This window comes from Mus musculus, chromosome 14 (genome assembly GCF_000001635.26).
Source record: "Mus musculus strain C57BL/6J chromosome 14, GRCm38.p6 C57BL/6J".
In the NCBI taxonomy this organism is placed as follows: domain Eukaryota; kingdom Metazoa; phylum Chordata; class Mammalia; order Rodentia; family Muridae; genus Mus; species Mus musculus.
Window position 1 is genome coordinate 24,756,778 of NC_000080.6, and position 16,535 is coordinate 24,773,312.

Below are 16,535 nucleotides of genomic sequence, written 5' to 3' on the forward strand. Positions count from 1 at the left end.
AAAAGTATCGTCTGCCACTCTGTTGCAAGAGCAGCTGGTAAAACCAACGTGTCAGGCAAAGGGACCCAAAGCACTCAGATAGTTCAGCCAGAAGCCCTGGTCAATAGCTGTGTCTTCTTGGGCCCTGTAATGACATGGAGAGGATATTATCAAAGTAGGCCAAGTCTGTGCAGACATTCTTTGTAGACACCTGCCCCCATCCCCATGGACTCTGTGACGCAGACACGTTCCCATTATTGCACCAAAGATGTTCTGATGTCTGTCTTGATCGAGTGGATTTTCAGTAAAATACATTCTGTGATCTAAGATGTCCTGCTGACCTCATTAACTCCTATTATGTGTGAGATGTGTTGTGTTACATGACATCTGTGCATCCTTCCATCCACTTGTTTATGCTTTACACATTCAGTCTACAAGTCTGCTTACCAGACCCTGGAGACACAAAGCAATCAAAACAAGATTCCCAAATCATCAGAGCTTGCAACTCAGGGCAAACACGTGTATTAAATAATCTCAAAAGCCTTAGGGTTGATGAACTGAGGAAGGGAGTGTAGGCTAGAAAGGGTCCAGACAACAGTGGGGGATGGGCTGGGGAATGCAGGTGTGAAGGAAGATGGATGAGAGAGGTGCCATGAATCTGGTGAGTCTGGACAGTGAGGCACAGAAGTTGGCAGAATGAGGGAGGCAGGGGCTGGATTCCAGCATGGTGACAAAGTTTGGCTTTTGCTTGGGGACAAGGGAAGCCGCCAAGCCTGGTCCTGGCAGCTGTACAAGGTTTGTGTGTGTGTGTGTGTGTGTGTGTGTGTGTGTGTGTGTGTGTGTGTGTGTGTGTATCAGTTTAGAAGGATCCCTCCAGTCACAGTGGCCAGGGTGTGTGGACATCTAGAAGATGGTAGGAGAGCACCATTGTCTTTTCAGGAGGAGATGAAGATGTGGTGGGCACAGTGAGAAGGGAACCGCAAGCTGGGAAACTAAGCAGCTCTTAGTGGGAGACAGACAGCATCAGGTCAGCCCCATGGCTCCTTGGAGTGGTTGGATAGATGGTGACCCCTTCTGCCTGGAGTACCTTGAGTCCCCCTGGGATTTAGAGAGAGATTTAGTGATAAAGGGAAATTGCTGCCACCATTAGTTGGAGACAAGGTCCCCGCTGTGGCCATATCTCCCAGACAGACTGGAAAGAGCCTGGAAGTTTGCAGTAGGGGCTGGGAAATTCTTTCCACATTCCAGGGCTTCTGCTGCCAAAGTGACCCCCCCCCCACACACACACCCTAGCCAAAGAGGAAAACAAAAGACAAAACAGAATAGGGGGCAGGCAGGCAGTTCTATGCTCCTGTTGCTCTTTCCAATCTTTTGCCCTTGCAGTGACTTAGTAACTTCCCAGGAAACCACTCCCTGAGTTGGTATGGCTAGCTCTAGGTACTTTAGGTTTTCCAATGCTACTTTCTAGGAGAGACCATTCCTAGTAGCTCCACCCAAACCATATTGCCTGCAAAAACACTCCCAGTCCTATCTTGATACCCTGCACCCCTGGCTCTCTCTGGAGGCCCTATAACTAATTCCTTTATGAGTTGGTTTCTGAGGTCAAAACAAGGGGTATGGGCCAGATCTGCTTTTTAGATCTCTCCAGTGTCCCCTGCTTTGCTACATCCACCCCTCTAAACTCAGTTGCCATACTAGCTTCACTTAGGCAACTGCTCTTCCTTCCCTCCATCCCTCCTCCCCTCCTCCCCTCCTCCCTCCGTCCCTCCTCCAATGGATAACCTCTTCCACAGCTATCTAAGCTGTAGACCTTATCAAATGGACCTCTTACCAGCCACTCTTCACTGGAGGCCTTGGGGAAAAAAACTCCAAATACTTAATTACATTTTGCAGACACCTCTGAAATCTATCTCTTGTCTTTTAGTTTTGTTTTTGTTTGTTTGTTTGTTTGTTTTTTGTTTTTTCTGTCACTTTGCCCTTCATTCTTCTTAGACCAGACAAGCAGGCCCTTGGCCTCTCATTTGACCAGATAGCTCTTGTAGCCTGGAACACAGTGTCACTCTATAAAGACTTAGCAAACTAATGCACAATGAATTCAGCACAACAAGGAGAGGAAATATGCTCCCCCAGTTCCGGTTCCCTTAACAGGAGGCCGGGCAGGGGCAACACACCCTGCATCCACACCACGACTCTCTCTCAACCCCAAATGCTTTCCTGGGTGGAGCATTTGGTACCCGGGACTCAACCTGGTCCCTTGAACTGCCTCTAGGGTCCCAGCTCTCCCAGTCAGACTTAATTAATTGTAAAATTGATTAAGCAGCCCCCTTTGTCAGGCTGGGCTGGTGTTTGTTTGTATTTTCATACTATTACCCTTTTATATTTCTCTGGGCGCCTTCAGCTCTCTACTGACACCTTTTATTGGGGAAATGTTAATTTAAAAATCATCTATAATGCAGGTGTCACAAATCAAAGCTGTTCAGTAATGAGTCGCTCTTATGTCGTATAAAAACAATTAATTAAAACCCTTTCTGAGAGAGCCTCGCCAGCAGATTTATGTTTCCCAGTGTCTCCCCCCTCAACTTCCCTTTCTAAGGAATCTCCTTGCCCTCGACTGCCTTCTGGAGGGATGGATTTCTCCCATCTCTGTCCAGGAAACAGAATCTCAGCCTGGCAGTGTGGGGAACCTTCCAGGTGTTGTCCAGTCAAACCTTCCCTCCTTCCACAGTGCACTGAGAAAACCTTGTCATGGTCACACAGCAATGAAGTAGCAGTGCCACGTGCGAGTAGCTCAGGTCTTGTTCTTCTTGTCCCTGTCATCACCACTTCTGTCTTTCCTGATAAGTGGAGGTGGATACGGGAGCTTTTTCTCAATGGTCTGATGGACAGTCTTACTCCTTCCTCCTTGTTAATCAGTTTAGCACTTGGACTCTGGCTTCCTATGACTTTTTTTTAACTTGGGCTGATCTTTTCTTCTTGATTTGGGCTCAGTTTCTTTCTCCATAAAACAGGTACACTGATCTAGAGCATGGAGCACAAATCTGGTATTGTCTGTGCCTTGGATAGATCCAGTGGGAACCGGCTCAGGAGAGGAGCATCTAGGCCTGCAAGGGATAGCCTCGACTGCAGGGATAGCCTCGACTGCAGAGGGAAGGCAGGCCTGATGCAGTCTTTTGCAGAACCCATGCAATTCAGTTGATGAAGTTCTAAGGCTGGCAAGAGTGCTTGGTCAATTTGCCCCCAGACCTCAGAACCTCTCCTTACCTCACCCCTGCACCTGTGTCTCAGAGAGTGGTTCAGGGACTCTGTTTTCAGGGTGTAGTTCAATTAAGCTTGCGACCCCCCTGAAGCAAAGTGGAATTTTGCATGGGAGATAGGGAGACTTAACATCACCCCATCTCTGACTCTTTCTGTCTCGGGCAGTGTTCATAGCTCCTGAGAAATACTGAGGTTGCCAGTTGGCTTCTCTTGATTTGAGGCCCTGAGAAGGGCACTTCCCTGCCTACCCACCTGCCACAGGGCAGAGAGAGGGACGGTGTTTTCGTCACTCAGCAATGGAGTGGCTATGCTTGCCTCTAAGCAGACCAGGTCTCAGGACTTGGCTGGTGCTGAGCCAGGAACTGTCTTGTGTTCTTCCACCCTCTGCTCCATCAATCCTTGTATTAAATTTCCTGCTTAAAATATCCAGAGTGGATTAGTAGTCCTTGCTGGAGCCTGATTGGCACAGTCCCTTGTGGTGTTATCGTCAGTAGGTGGGATTCATGAAGGATGACGATCATGTGTTGGCCTATGGCTGCTCAGGACAAGCTGAATTTTAAGGTCACATGTAGTCTTATCCAGAATAGATCTGAGAAATCGGACAACACTACCTCTGCATTGTAGAAGCTCTACTCTTAGGAGTAAATGTAGTTTTCATAGTGCCTGAATGCTATCCTCTCTGCATCTCCTGAATGGCTGCCTTCATGCTTGGCACAGCTGGGCCTTTTTCAGTCCACACCCTCCCTGGCTGGCAGCTCACACTGCCCACAAGGTGGTACTATTAGTGGATAGCTCGGGCAGACTCTTAGCAAGCAAGGATTTGCTCCATCCACTGGTCCTCTCCTCCCTTTTACAGGCCCAGACCACAGGGAGGGAGTGTCTATCATATGAGCTGCAGTGAAATGAGGGGGAGGCTGCCTGGAAGAGGGAACCATGACTTGAATCCTGGATTGTCCTCCTTCAGTAGGAACCTGCCTCTCTCCCCTCTAACACTGTGCAAATTGGAGATGTCTGACTCTAAATGAGAGAAGCCACACTGTGTGGCCAGGGTCCATGACCCTCTGGGTGGAGGCCCCTCCTGTTCCAGCCCACATGGCCCAGTATGGCCCCTCTCCTGTTCCTCTCCCCCTCCCCTGAGTAGGACTGTGAAGTGTCTAATCCAGGCTTTTATCTGGCATCCACAATTAGAATGTCAAGATTGAATAATCTGCCTTTATCTCCCAGATGACAGCCATGTAGAAACTTCAAAAGAAACAGTTTTGCTGGCATCTAACGGCTTTTGTTAATTACTATATCCCAAAGAAAATGAAATAAAGGAGGAAGAAAAATGATATTTCTCTGTGACAACTTTGTAAAAATATCGGTGACGAAGCGGCACCGGTTTAAGGGCTTTAACTATTCATGCGGCTGAGAGCTGACTCGGGCTCAGAAGACTGAGGACGTGAACACACACGTGTGCACATCCACACATGCACTTGCACATGCATGTTGGTTTATGCAAACCCTTCACCGACTTCAGTCACAGGCACCCTCACAACTCACCGGCACAGCCCCTCACCCACTCCCCTTTTCTTCTCTGCATCCTTAGGAATACCTCCCAGGCCCTTTTGGTGCCAGTTGAATGCTGGGGACATAGATACCCAGGGCACCAGGAAAGCAACACAGTTAGACAGTAGTCTGTTTCCACCATCAACTGTGGCACAGCAGTGATGTTTATGGTGCAGGCTCGTGGGTAGCACAGGTGGGGAAGGGAGTGAGGCAGAACACAGGCTATGGAGCCAGAGTTGTCAGGTTAGAATGCAGTAGCATCACAGGACAATCGTGTAACGTTGGGTAAAGCACTCACTCTGCACTGCATGCCCTCGAGTATCCCTCAGACGCTGCTGTTACTGAGAGGCATTCAGAGAGGCTAGTGTCTGCTGGTGTCGACCTGGCACTCACTGGAAGGCTTCATGGAGGAGATGGTCCTTGATTTGGGGGTCTTGATGGGTAAAGGAGAAGGATCATAGATTGTAGGATGAGAAAGTGACAATTGCAAAAGCATAGGGGCATACTTCAGGGGTGGCATGTATGCATATCCCATGAGTGACAGGCTCGGGTATGGCGTGGGGGAGATTGGGCGTGGCCCACTTTGAAGGGAAAAAGGATTGGGGTTTTATTCTGGGGGTCCTTATAGAAGTTGTCGCAGGCCTGGTGCGCCTTACCTAGAGAAGGGTAGCAAGGAGTAGATGTCAGGGCTCCAGATGATTCATAGAAGGGCTCTTCCCAGTGACAGAGGGTGCGGTTCATGGTCAGGAAATAAAGCTGGTGGCCTTGACTATTTCAAGGATGGAACCTAATATGCAAAGTCTCAGGTAGGGACTAAGATGTCTGGTTGACCCAAGGAAGAGGCAGGGCAGACCAATGGGTACCACCTGCATCTAGGTGCCTGCATCAGGAATCTGACATTACCTTCACTGAGAATGCAGGTACCAGTCCCAGGAACAGGGACTAGAATTCTGCTGTGTGTCACCTTCCCCAGAGAAGGCATCTTCAGCCATGTAGGACAGACAGGGCTTCTCAGGACCATACCAAACTGAAACAGAAAAAATCCTGAGCTGCTCTCAACCATGGCGGAGCCCAGGAATGGCACCCCCTGTGGTTGTGAAGGGAATGGTCAGCACAGTCACTGGTTGGTACCTTCTCACAGCTTGCCCCTCCCTTGTGCCCACCTAGATGAAGCACAACTGGGATATTGGTGACAAGAAGAGCTTCTGTCACAGGCAGAGAAGAACAGAGGTAGCTGCCTGCAGAAGCTGAGCTGCAGACTGCATCAGACAGGGCCTCTTAGACATAAAAGGGGGATACTATCCTGAAGGGTTTTGGACCCAAACACCCCAACCCTGTCTGTGTCTCTGGGCAACCACGGTGTCAACAGGCCACTCTCCAGGGTGCTGATCCCAGGATTTCAGAGCCTTGTGTCCCCCTGGGCTGCCATAAACAACACCCCACCCCACCCCTGCCCTGGTGGAGCCCCCTTACCCCAGGGATCAAGTGCAAGGTGCCTGGGAGGGAACAGGGGCTGCTCCTCTCCCTCCTCAATTAACCCTGTTGAGCCTGAGGGGAGCAGGGGAGCTGTGGCTCTGGTCTGATCTCAGCCAGGTCTGGAGCCTTCCTGGCTGCCCCTCCCTCCCGGTAGTCATTAGTCTCTGGGCTGCAGGTGGAGTGACAGGCCCGCTCGCAGCTCTTGAAAGGGCCTTTGTTTTATCGCTCTCGGTTCAGATGCTTCAGAGCACTAGCAGGCCATATTTTAATCTCAGGTCTTTGCAAACAAAATCGTTAAAAGCAGATGGCTGTGAAGACCGCTATGAATATTAATAGATATTGAAAAAAAAGGACCCTTAATCTTTCCATAAATCTTCCTGCGGAGGTGGGGGACAACTCAGAGATGAGGGCGGCTGGGTAGATACAGGTACCCAGCCCTTCCCATTCAGGCTCTTATCCTAAGGGGAGGGGACAATATCATGCCCACAGCTGGGCATGATGACCGGGCAGGAGCAGCAGGAACAAGACTGCCATCACCATCACCTTCCCTTCCTCTGTAGGACGAGCCCAGGACCGGGCCTCTCCTTGCCATCCTGTCCTACTAGGGCCAGCTGTGACTGGACCCTTCTCTTTTGGTGTACCTTACAGTGACGTCATGTTATGTGTTCTAGTCCCCTCCCAACCCTGGTGGATGGGATGGCCGGGCACATTTCCATATTAGGAAACAAGTCCAGGATGTGGGAAGGGCTGATTCAAGGCTGCCTGGTTTGTCAGTGGAATAGGAGGAGTTTGAACCCAGGTCCCCTTGGCCCTCTCTGTTGAATCTTGGAGCCAGCTCCTTCACCTGGCCTTCCATAGCCAAGGGTCATCTGTTTACATGCCCTTGAGTCAAATGCTTTACCATGCATAATTCCTTCATCCGGATTATACATTTACACTGGGAATATCTCTGGGAGGAGTAATCTACCGAGCGGCTGAGTCACCCAGCTGTATCCAGTGATCTGTGCTGAAGACTTAGCTCAGCTGTTTCCTGGCTCTGGAAATTCCAGTCAGCATTCGTTCTAAGGAGTCTGTTTCCTCCCAGGGAAAAATGCATCTAATGAAACAATCCTTTGAGGTAAACAAGATTTGAGGGGTCGGGGAGCGGTGTCTAAGGATCTCAAAGATTGAGAAGCACAGGAATGTCGTGTGTCATAGCACACCAGCTGAGAGAAATTGTTCACATTGTTACCCAAGCACCTTGCTTACCCCAGGACTGCCCACATGGTGACAGGAGGGAATGAGTAATCAGAGGCAACAGAGAAGCGACATGCGTCGGGCGCGGGTCAGGGAGAGACATGATGATTTGGACAGGGCAGAGGATGGCAGCAGGGGACATGGCTGCTCAAAGGACCAATGACCTTGATCCCAACCTGTGATCTGTTTAGCTCTGTGTTTCAAATCTCATTGAATCAGTCTCTCTCCCCATCCCCTCTCTCTCTGTCCCTCCCTCCCTCCTCCCATTCTCCCTCCCTCCCTTCTTCCTTCCCTTCTTCCCTTCTTCCCTCCCTCCTCCCTCCCTCCCTCCCTCTCTCCCTCTCTCCCACTCTCCCTCCTGTCTCTCTGACAACTGTAGAGAATACAAGCAGCATGGTTCTTACATTCAACAAATAACAGGCAAACTCAAGATACAGACATACAGGGAAGCATCCGGGGGAATGCAGATGCAGCCTAGGGATAGTCTAAAGGAACCCAGTTTAATGGAAACTTATTTTTGCAGGTGGGGGTGCACATGAACAGGGACAATTTTAGGGAGTCAGTTCTCTCTTCTCTGAGTTCCAGGGACTGAATGTGCCAAGCTCGCGTGACAAATGGCTTTACCCTTCCGAATCATCTCACCAGCTCAAAGCCAGCCAAAGGGAATCCATTTTAAACAGAAGGGACCTTCCTTGTTCTCTCAAACCAGTTTAAACAAAGCTTAAGTTGCCATGACATCCTGAAGACAATAGGATCTGGGCTGTTTATGCAGCAGGTGAGGACCAAAGAGCAGAGTAAGCAGAACACAGTTCACAGGAGTCTTCACAGATAGGGTATTTCCCTTGTCTGACTCTGTTCCCAACAAAGCCGCCCCACCTGCCTTTCCCTTTGCCTGATCCTGCACATACATGCCTACATCATAGGGCACACTCCGTTGGGACTCTGATTCCAAGGGAAGCTGGAAACATTTCTTAAAGATGAAAAAAAGTGGATGAGGGCAGCCAAGAGTGGACATCTTCTTGCAATTCTCTGTCAACAAGTTATGTTTACAGGCCAGTTTTGAGGGAGAACCAAGGAACTGAAGAACCGAGCCACTCGAGCCTCTTTCCATCACTGCTATTTGGAATGCAACAAATTCCCTGAGCCTGTCTACAAAGAGGCTGGGGTTTGGTCCATTTCAACAAATGTACCTTATTTTTAGTGTATAATTTAAGGTATCATTTTATTCAGGTGCCATTCAAATGTGTGCAAAACGCTTGCATATGCCATAGCTATTAATGAAATCATTACGTACAAACAGCTACGCTTTATCAAGTCATTCATTAAAGGTAAATTAATGAGGGGGACAGCATTAAAATATTTCGCAATCATTACCAGGTCCAGCCTAACCCACTTTTATAAATATTCATCAACAAAAACGTGCCTCAAGAACTCACCCAGTAAATTAAATTCCCGTCTTGAAGTGTTTTGCTTCTATTAATGGCATCGGCCGTGGTAGTTTCTTTGATTTGTTTTCTGGAACTTTGGGATATATTGTACAGAAATAATGACAAACTGAGTAATCGCTGATAATTAGGCCAAACCTATTATTCCCGTGGTATTTACATTTTGATTACTATCCCCACCCCCACCCCCTACCCCAGAGGCAACTTCTCAAATCCATTCTAACACAAGACAAAATAGTGAGGGAGTCTTCCAGGGCTGGAGAGATAACTAAGAAATTCACCTGCCGTGTGAATCTCTGCCAGCCACTCTGCTAAACATACTTCTGAGTACAGCGAGATCACTTCCACTCCAGAGGGTCTGTTTTATTCACAGGCCCCTGTGATCTTCATCCTCATCTCTGCTCTGAATGCACAGCTATCCACATGCTCTAAGCCCCGAGCACTGGAATGGAGGATAAATATACGTCACAGCATAGAAAAAGCAGCTTGTGGGTTTTACTGCACTCCTGCCTTTCATCTTTAAGCTGTACTTTTTCCAGGATACCACAAACTCCCTCATGTGAGCTCTGGTCTCTATTTTCTCTTTCATCTTTCTACTGTGCCACTGAGTGAGCTGGGCTCTGCTGGACCTTTTACCTCTCTGTTCACTGCCCTTAGTTTCCCTCTGTACCTTAACTCACACGGTCCTGAGCTGTGGGTCAGGTTGGTACTTTGACTATCACGTGACTTCTGAACCTTTGCGCAAGCTTCTTCATCTGCAGTGTTCTTTCTTCCTTATCTGTCAGATGAGCTCCTATAGACCCTGAAGAACCCTTGTGTAGGGTGTGTCACCTCTGTGAAACTACTTGGTGGATTTCTAATCTCTGTTCTGGAAAGAATTGAACATATCTTCTTCTTGAAGTACTCCACTCTTCATATGGGCATTTATCATCCAGTACAGCAAAATGTGGTAAGGAGGTATCTTAGTTTTCTTTCTGCCTCTGTGATAAGCAAATTGAGGGCTTATTTAGCTTAAGGCTCATCATTGAGGGAAGCTAGGACAGGATTTTAGAACAAAAACCACAGAGGAACACTCCTTATTGACTTGGTCTTGTGGCTCTGCTACCTTTCTTAAACAACCTAGGACCAAACTGTCCAGGAATGGCTCTGCCTACAGAGAGCTGAGTCCTCCTACATCAATCATTAACCGAGAATATACTCCTCAGACACATACATGGGCCAATGGGAAGGAGGCAATTCCTTGGTCGAGCTTCCCTCTTCCTAGATGTGTTTAGGTTTGTGTCAAGTTAATGAAACTAACTATGACAAGAGATGTTCACCAAACTTGGAGGGCCCCTAGGGTTGCCAGGTTGGACAGTTTTCTGGCTACCATCGTACAAATCTGTAGATGTAAAGTCCAGCCTATAGCCCCCTCCCTTGGTCATCAAAGGCCACAACACTGTACTGAGTCCTCCCAGAGAAGATTTTGGATATATCCAGTCTTCATTGCCTGATGAGGGTAGATTTACAGCTTTAGAACAGGAGCAGAGCAGGGCAGAGAGGAACGAGGGCTAGCAGACACTCTCCACGCACCACAGGCTGCATTATTCTAAGCCCTGTGAATTCACAAACTTTTTGTAAAGGGATTTTTCTGTAGTTTATTTCTGGGGCCAAAGGCGTTCACTTTGTGGAATGTAAGCAACTGAGAATCATGTACTGTGACCTTGATTTGTCATTAAAACATTTATCAATGGGGATTGGTGTTGGAGACTCACATTATCATGATAAAGGTTTTGTGCGTGTGTGAACCCTCGAGAGTGCGCACATGTAAGTCGTGGTGGTGCAGTGGGGTAAGAGGTCAAGCTCAGGTATGGTTCTACCTTGTTTTTGAGACAAGGTCTCTCACTGTTGTAGAACTTGCTAATTCAGTGAGGCTGGCTGGCCAGCAAGCCCAGGGCCTTTTCTCTCCCTGCCTTCTCAGCCCTGGAATTATGGCATATGACACCATGCCTGGCTTTTTTTAATGGGGGGTTTGGAGCACAAACTTGGGTTTTGGCTATCCGCATCTTGCCTTCCAATAAATCTCTCGAGTGAGGTCTGTTGCATGGTGTGACTTTGTGGTATTCCTTGTCTCTCCGATTGCCACAAAAACAAAACAAAACCTTAGAGCTTCAGCAAGTTCAAAATCAACTTAAATAAAAAGAAATCCACTATGGTTCTAGAAACCCCTACTGGACCAGATGTCATCAGGCCATTGCTCCCTCATGATCTCACAGGGAGAACCATCCAGGAGCGGCTGAGCTCTGATGGGTCTCTTTATATTAGTAACTCTGACACGTTGAGCACTTGCTGTGGGCCAAACACTCAGATGAGCATATGGGCTGTTGTTTTTTTTGCTTTGACTATGGCTTTAGGAGAGTGTAGGTGGAAAGGACTCCTAGAATCCACTTTGCAGTTCAGATATTGAGCAGAAATAGCTCAAGAATCCATCTCGGCAGCTACACAGCTGGCATCTGTACGCGGGCTGCCTGGGTGAAGATTTGGAGAGGGAGCTGGGTTTTGTTGCTGCTGCTGCTGCTGTTTTGTGGCAGGCTGACCTGGGTTGATTTGAAACCTATTTTGTGGCCCAAACTGGCCTTGAGCTCACAGTAATTCTCCAATCTCAGCCAGTTCTAGGATTATGAGCTGCCGTACCTGGCTAACACATGTTTTTAATTGGCATATTTTCCACTCCTTCTCCAAGCTTAATATCAAATTCTTGGGGCTAAAAATATTTTTGAATTCAGACCCCTCCACCCAGCTTCTGGAGTGTTTGCATACATGTAATGAGACATCTTGGGGATTGGCATCAAATGTAAACATAAAAGTTGCTGTTTTGCATAGCCTCTATATGTAGCATTGGAGCAATTTCACTAAGTCTGTTAGTCTGCCTGTGTTTGTACTGAAGCCTGGCAAGAGAGGTCAGGTGTGTAACTTTCCACACATAGCCTTGTATCTCAGATTTTAGGATATGGGATCTGAGCTGGTACCCCATTTAGTTTACAGAGCTGTCAATCCAAATGAGCTCCGCCTCCAGCCTTCCTCCTGTGGCCTCCAGCCTTGCTCCTGGGGCCTCCAGCCTTGCTCCTGGGGCCTCCTTGCCTCCATTCCTGTTCTCCAAATGACTCCCATGAAGCAGTCAGGTGACACTTCAACCAACAATGCCATTAGATCACCCCAGAGAACAGAACCGAAGTATCCCATGGCTTCTGAGGTTCAATTAGGATTCCCAAATAGTGTCTGCAAAACCAGCAGAACATACCATTCCTTCACCACCACCCCCGCCCCCGCCCCCCAAACATACACATACACACATACAAAGGACTGGAAATCAATGCTGTGGCTCCTGACCTGCATAGTCTTAAAGAAAGAGAACAGGCTAGAATATCTCTCTCTCTCTCTCTCTCTCTCTCTCTCTCTCTCTCTCTCTCTCCCTCTCTCCCTCTCTCTCTCTCTCTCTCTCTCTCTCTCTCTCTCTCTCTCTGTAGGTGTGCTTGTGTGTGTTATGTATAGTCACACTTAATGTGGGAAGGGTGACTGTCTCATCAATCTTTTAAATTACTTACATGCAGGTAAAAAGAGTGTGTGCTTCATGGGAGACAATAAACACCGTTCTCATGAGGGTATCTCCGACAAAGTAGGAGTCCAGTGGTCTAGAAGTTCCTGCTCTGACTTTGTCTGACCTGTACCCTGAACACTCAGCCTCTGTCTATACTGGTCAGCTTGAGCCAGCCTTCAGAGAGGCTTTTGTCTGGGAAGGGCTTTCTCTTTCTCTTTTCCATCTCTGGCTAAGCATCACTTCAGCTGGAAGCCCTTCCTCCCCTCTCCCCTGTCCCTGACCCCCAGCACCAGGGCCATCCTCTTCAGCCTACTGCATTAGCACCAGGGCTATCCTCTTCAGCCTACTGCATTCTGTATATCCTGAGTGTTTCATATGCTTACCATGTCAACATCAGTGGCCTTCTCTACACTGTATGCTCCACAGAGGGTGTCACCCTGGGGGAGGACATCTGTTAGCCCAACAGGTGTCAGGACAGGTTCGTTTCCGCTTACTATTGCTCCTTAGGTCTACCTACCACCATGCCTAGAACACACATTGAGCAAACACGTGGGGAACATAAATTGTAAAGGGTAGATTACTGTGCTTTTTATAAATGAGAAAACTGAAGCTCAAGTGGGCCCTCAAGTGTGTGTCTGAGGCACCAGACAGGTGACCCATGGGAGCCTAGTTCTCTAGGAAGGTCTCTGGCTTTGTTTGCCCTTCTCAGTTTCCTGTTCATATCCCTTGAAGGTGTCTCTGGGACTCAGGCTGACGGATGCACCCTCCCCACCCCCTCCAGCTGTCTGAGCTGAGCCTGATGCACAGGGCTAGCTGGGAAGACACAACTCAGACAGTGACAGCGACAATATTAGGAGCGAAAGAGATCAATTAAGCCCATCGAGCTGATTTGTGAAGCTGATTAAATTAGGAGCCTCCCTGGGGGCGGCTTCCCTCTCAGGTTGACAGGCCAGCTGCTTGCTGCCGGGCTGGGGGTGCTCACCAGCCCCCCAGAGAGCACTGGGGCCACTTTACTCTGCTTGATGTATGGAGAGGGGATAAAGAGAAGCCACATTTAGACTGCTCAGGGAGCTTAGGACTTGGCCCTCCCCTTGAGCTTCACATGGGATCCCTTGGAGGACCTGGGGAAAGGAGGAAGGGGCCTAGCCTGGCTTACAATAAGATACTGGCCTTCTGAGAGGCATCGTAGCCTGTTTAGGGACCCCAGGTTTGGAGGTTCGGATGAGGGTGAAGTGGAAAGGGCGACTCAGGACTTTTGGCTTCTGCATTCCGTCCCCACTTGGGGCTTCCTGGTTGGTTTATTTCTCCAGTTTTTCCAGGCTCAAGGCTCTGGTTCTCCCTCCCCACCCCCACCCCCCACCCCCATTGACTGGATATAATCAGATTATCTCTCTAGTAACCTGACCCCTCTGCCTGGCCTCAGGTCTCCCTTTCAAGGACTGTCCCCAGGGCAGTTTGGCAAGAATATCCTTGTATTTCAGAATGTACCCCCCCTCCTGGCCCCTGGGTGGGGGGCTGGGAAGTGGGTTTGGACAAAGGTCCTGTGTGTGCATAGGGACAATGGATGGGGGAGGTTACAGAAATGAGGTCACAGGCTTCTCCAGAGCATGAAGACTGGGGAAGGGGGATGTTTTGAATGCAAGCTGAAGAAATTGACCATCGTCATCCTCCTACCCTTAGTGACAGCAGAAGTTGTGATACCCTGAAATATCGGGTAGCCATTGTGTGCTGTATTTCCAGATGGATGGCAGGTCCAGAGAGCCCTGGATGCCTGGAGAGGAGCACTCAAGGCATAGAATGATGGAGGGCTTCCTAGCAGAGGTGGCCTGAGGCTGGGAGACAAAGACTAAAGCCCATGAGGGGAACAGAGTATTTCAAGGAGCCTGAGGATCCCTTTAGTGAGTGGCCAGAGAGGAGGCTGGTGGGAGAGCATCTGGCCCACCCCAGAGCCTGGCTTCTCCTCAACCAACCTTCTTTCTCTGCACAAGTCATGCTAGAACACAATCAATTGAAAAAAATACCCACGTAAGCCAAAAGATGCTCAGGGCTGTGTGTCCCCAAGTGGTAGCAGCAGGATTTGCACCCAGGTCTTTGGGGGCTTTGGGAACCTCAGTTCTTTTCTGGGCTTACACCCAAACTTCAGCTGGGAGTGTGTGAAAGACCTTTGGAGACTCACAGGTCTCAAGAGGCAGGACAAGGTGAGGGTAAGAGTGTTGGAAAGTAAGATAGGCAGGAAGTCAGATGGGCAGATGGGCGGTGGGATTCACTCGGCCAACTGAATCTGCCTCCTTTCAGCTTACCTTCTTCCTCTCTAAACCAGGCATATGGAAGTATCCATATCCTGGAGCTATTGTGAGGATTAAATACAAATAGCTTACAATAGTGCCTGCTGCTGTGAATCTTAGCCATTGTGGTCCAGGATAGAGTCTGGAATGTAGTGGGCTCAGGTCTTGAGAGAGCACTCCACAGAAATAGCAAGACATATCATCCACGCCCTTCCCATGTTGGTGAATCTGCTCTTGAGTTGGCAGAACACTCCATGTTCTGCAGAAAGTGACTCATGCCCACCTCTGAATGGAAGAGTCCCTCAGCCTCCTCCTCCAACATACTCAGAAGCTGAGCTGCTTAGAGACTCTAAGGGAGCAAGTGAGCAGCAGGGTCCTACCAGGCTCCTGAGTGCTAGCTCAGGGTCTCTTGGCTCTGAAACAGGTACTTTCTTTCTTGCAGACAAACAAAAGCCTCATAGAGCAAGCAGTGTTTGGGCACTCTTATTTGCAATTGCTAATGAGAATCAGGGCTGTTCTCCCTCCAAAGCCTCAGTCTCTTTTTTAATGTTTCTAGAAACATGGGATGATCTTCCTGCCACGCTGATGAAATATTAGCCATTATTTCTCTGTTAGTTCCCACTGGGAGTCAGTTCCTGACAAGGGGCGCCCAGAGCTCCGGAAGCTGGAGAAAGCCTTGTGTGATTTGTGTGAACCTTGCTAACATCTCTGCTCTAAGCAGAGGGCTACACCCAACAGAAAATGGCTTCATCTTCTCTTTCCACACCTGGCTTGCTGCCCAGCTGAGCTTTCTCCACTCAGGGAAGTGAAACAAAGAGCCTCCACTGTGGTCTTAGCGCCTCACCCCTGCTGCACAGGTCACAGGTCTGAGGGTACTTTTTCCATGAGCAATGGCCACTTCTCTCCTGGAAGCCTACTTCTTAGCCTAATCTAAGGTTGTCATTTCCCTAGATTGTTCCATGGACATCTTAACTGGCCTCACCACTTCCACCCTCCGCTGTGGGCACAGAAGATATCTTTAGGATTCCTCTTTAAGGAGCATGTGTCCCTTTCCCTGTCTGTGGGTTCAAATCCAAGGTCAACTGATTCTGGAGCAAACATACTTGGAATAAACGTCAGATCTACTCTGGACATGGGTTGTCTTTTTTGTCCTCACTGTTTCTGGAAAAAACACAGTGTCGTAGCTCTTCCCACAGCACTGAGCACTGAGGCATCTGACTCTGTGTGCCAAGGAAGGTTTGACAGGCTATATGCGAACACTGCAGCACTTTAAACAGTTGCCTGAACTCTGCCAAGCTTTGTATCCAGTCGGGACCCAGAGAGGACCCAGAGCATCATGGATAACAAAAGAAAACAAGTACCACTTTGCAGTTTCTGTGAAACTGGGAATTAAATCTATGTTAGGCAAATGATCTACCACTGAGCTATATTCTCAGCTATTTTTAAGGTTCTTTGGTTTTTGTTCAGGGTCTCGTGTAGACTAGGGTCACTTCAAATTTACTATGGAAGAGAGGATGAGTCTGTAAACTTCTGATCCTCCTGCCTCTATTTCCTGAGAAATGGGATTACCAGAATACCACTACATCCAGTTTCATGTGGTACTGGAGACAGAACCTACGGATCCCTGTACGCTAGATATCATAGTTAAGGTTTCTCTTGCTGCAACAAAGCAACATGGCCAAAAGTCAAGTTGGAGAGAAAAGGATTGATTTGGCTGGCACTTCCACATTGCTG

General features: G+C 48.6%; 1 long non-coding RNA gene across 3 annotated transcripts in view; it reads left to right on the forward strand.

Annotated features, from left to right (window-relative positions):
• Positions 1 to 15,932, forward strand: part of Gm31775 — a 107,578-nt gene extending 91,646 nt beyond the window's left edge. For all 3 annotated transcript variants that reach the window (XR_383261.3, XR_874414.2, XR_874413.2), the window contains exon 3: positions 15,753 to 15,932. This is a non-coding gene — a long non-coding RNA (predicted gene, 31775). The remainder of the gene's footprint in view (positions 1 to 15,752) is intronic.
• Positions 15,933 to 16,535: the final 603 nt, after the last annotated feature.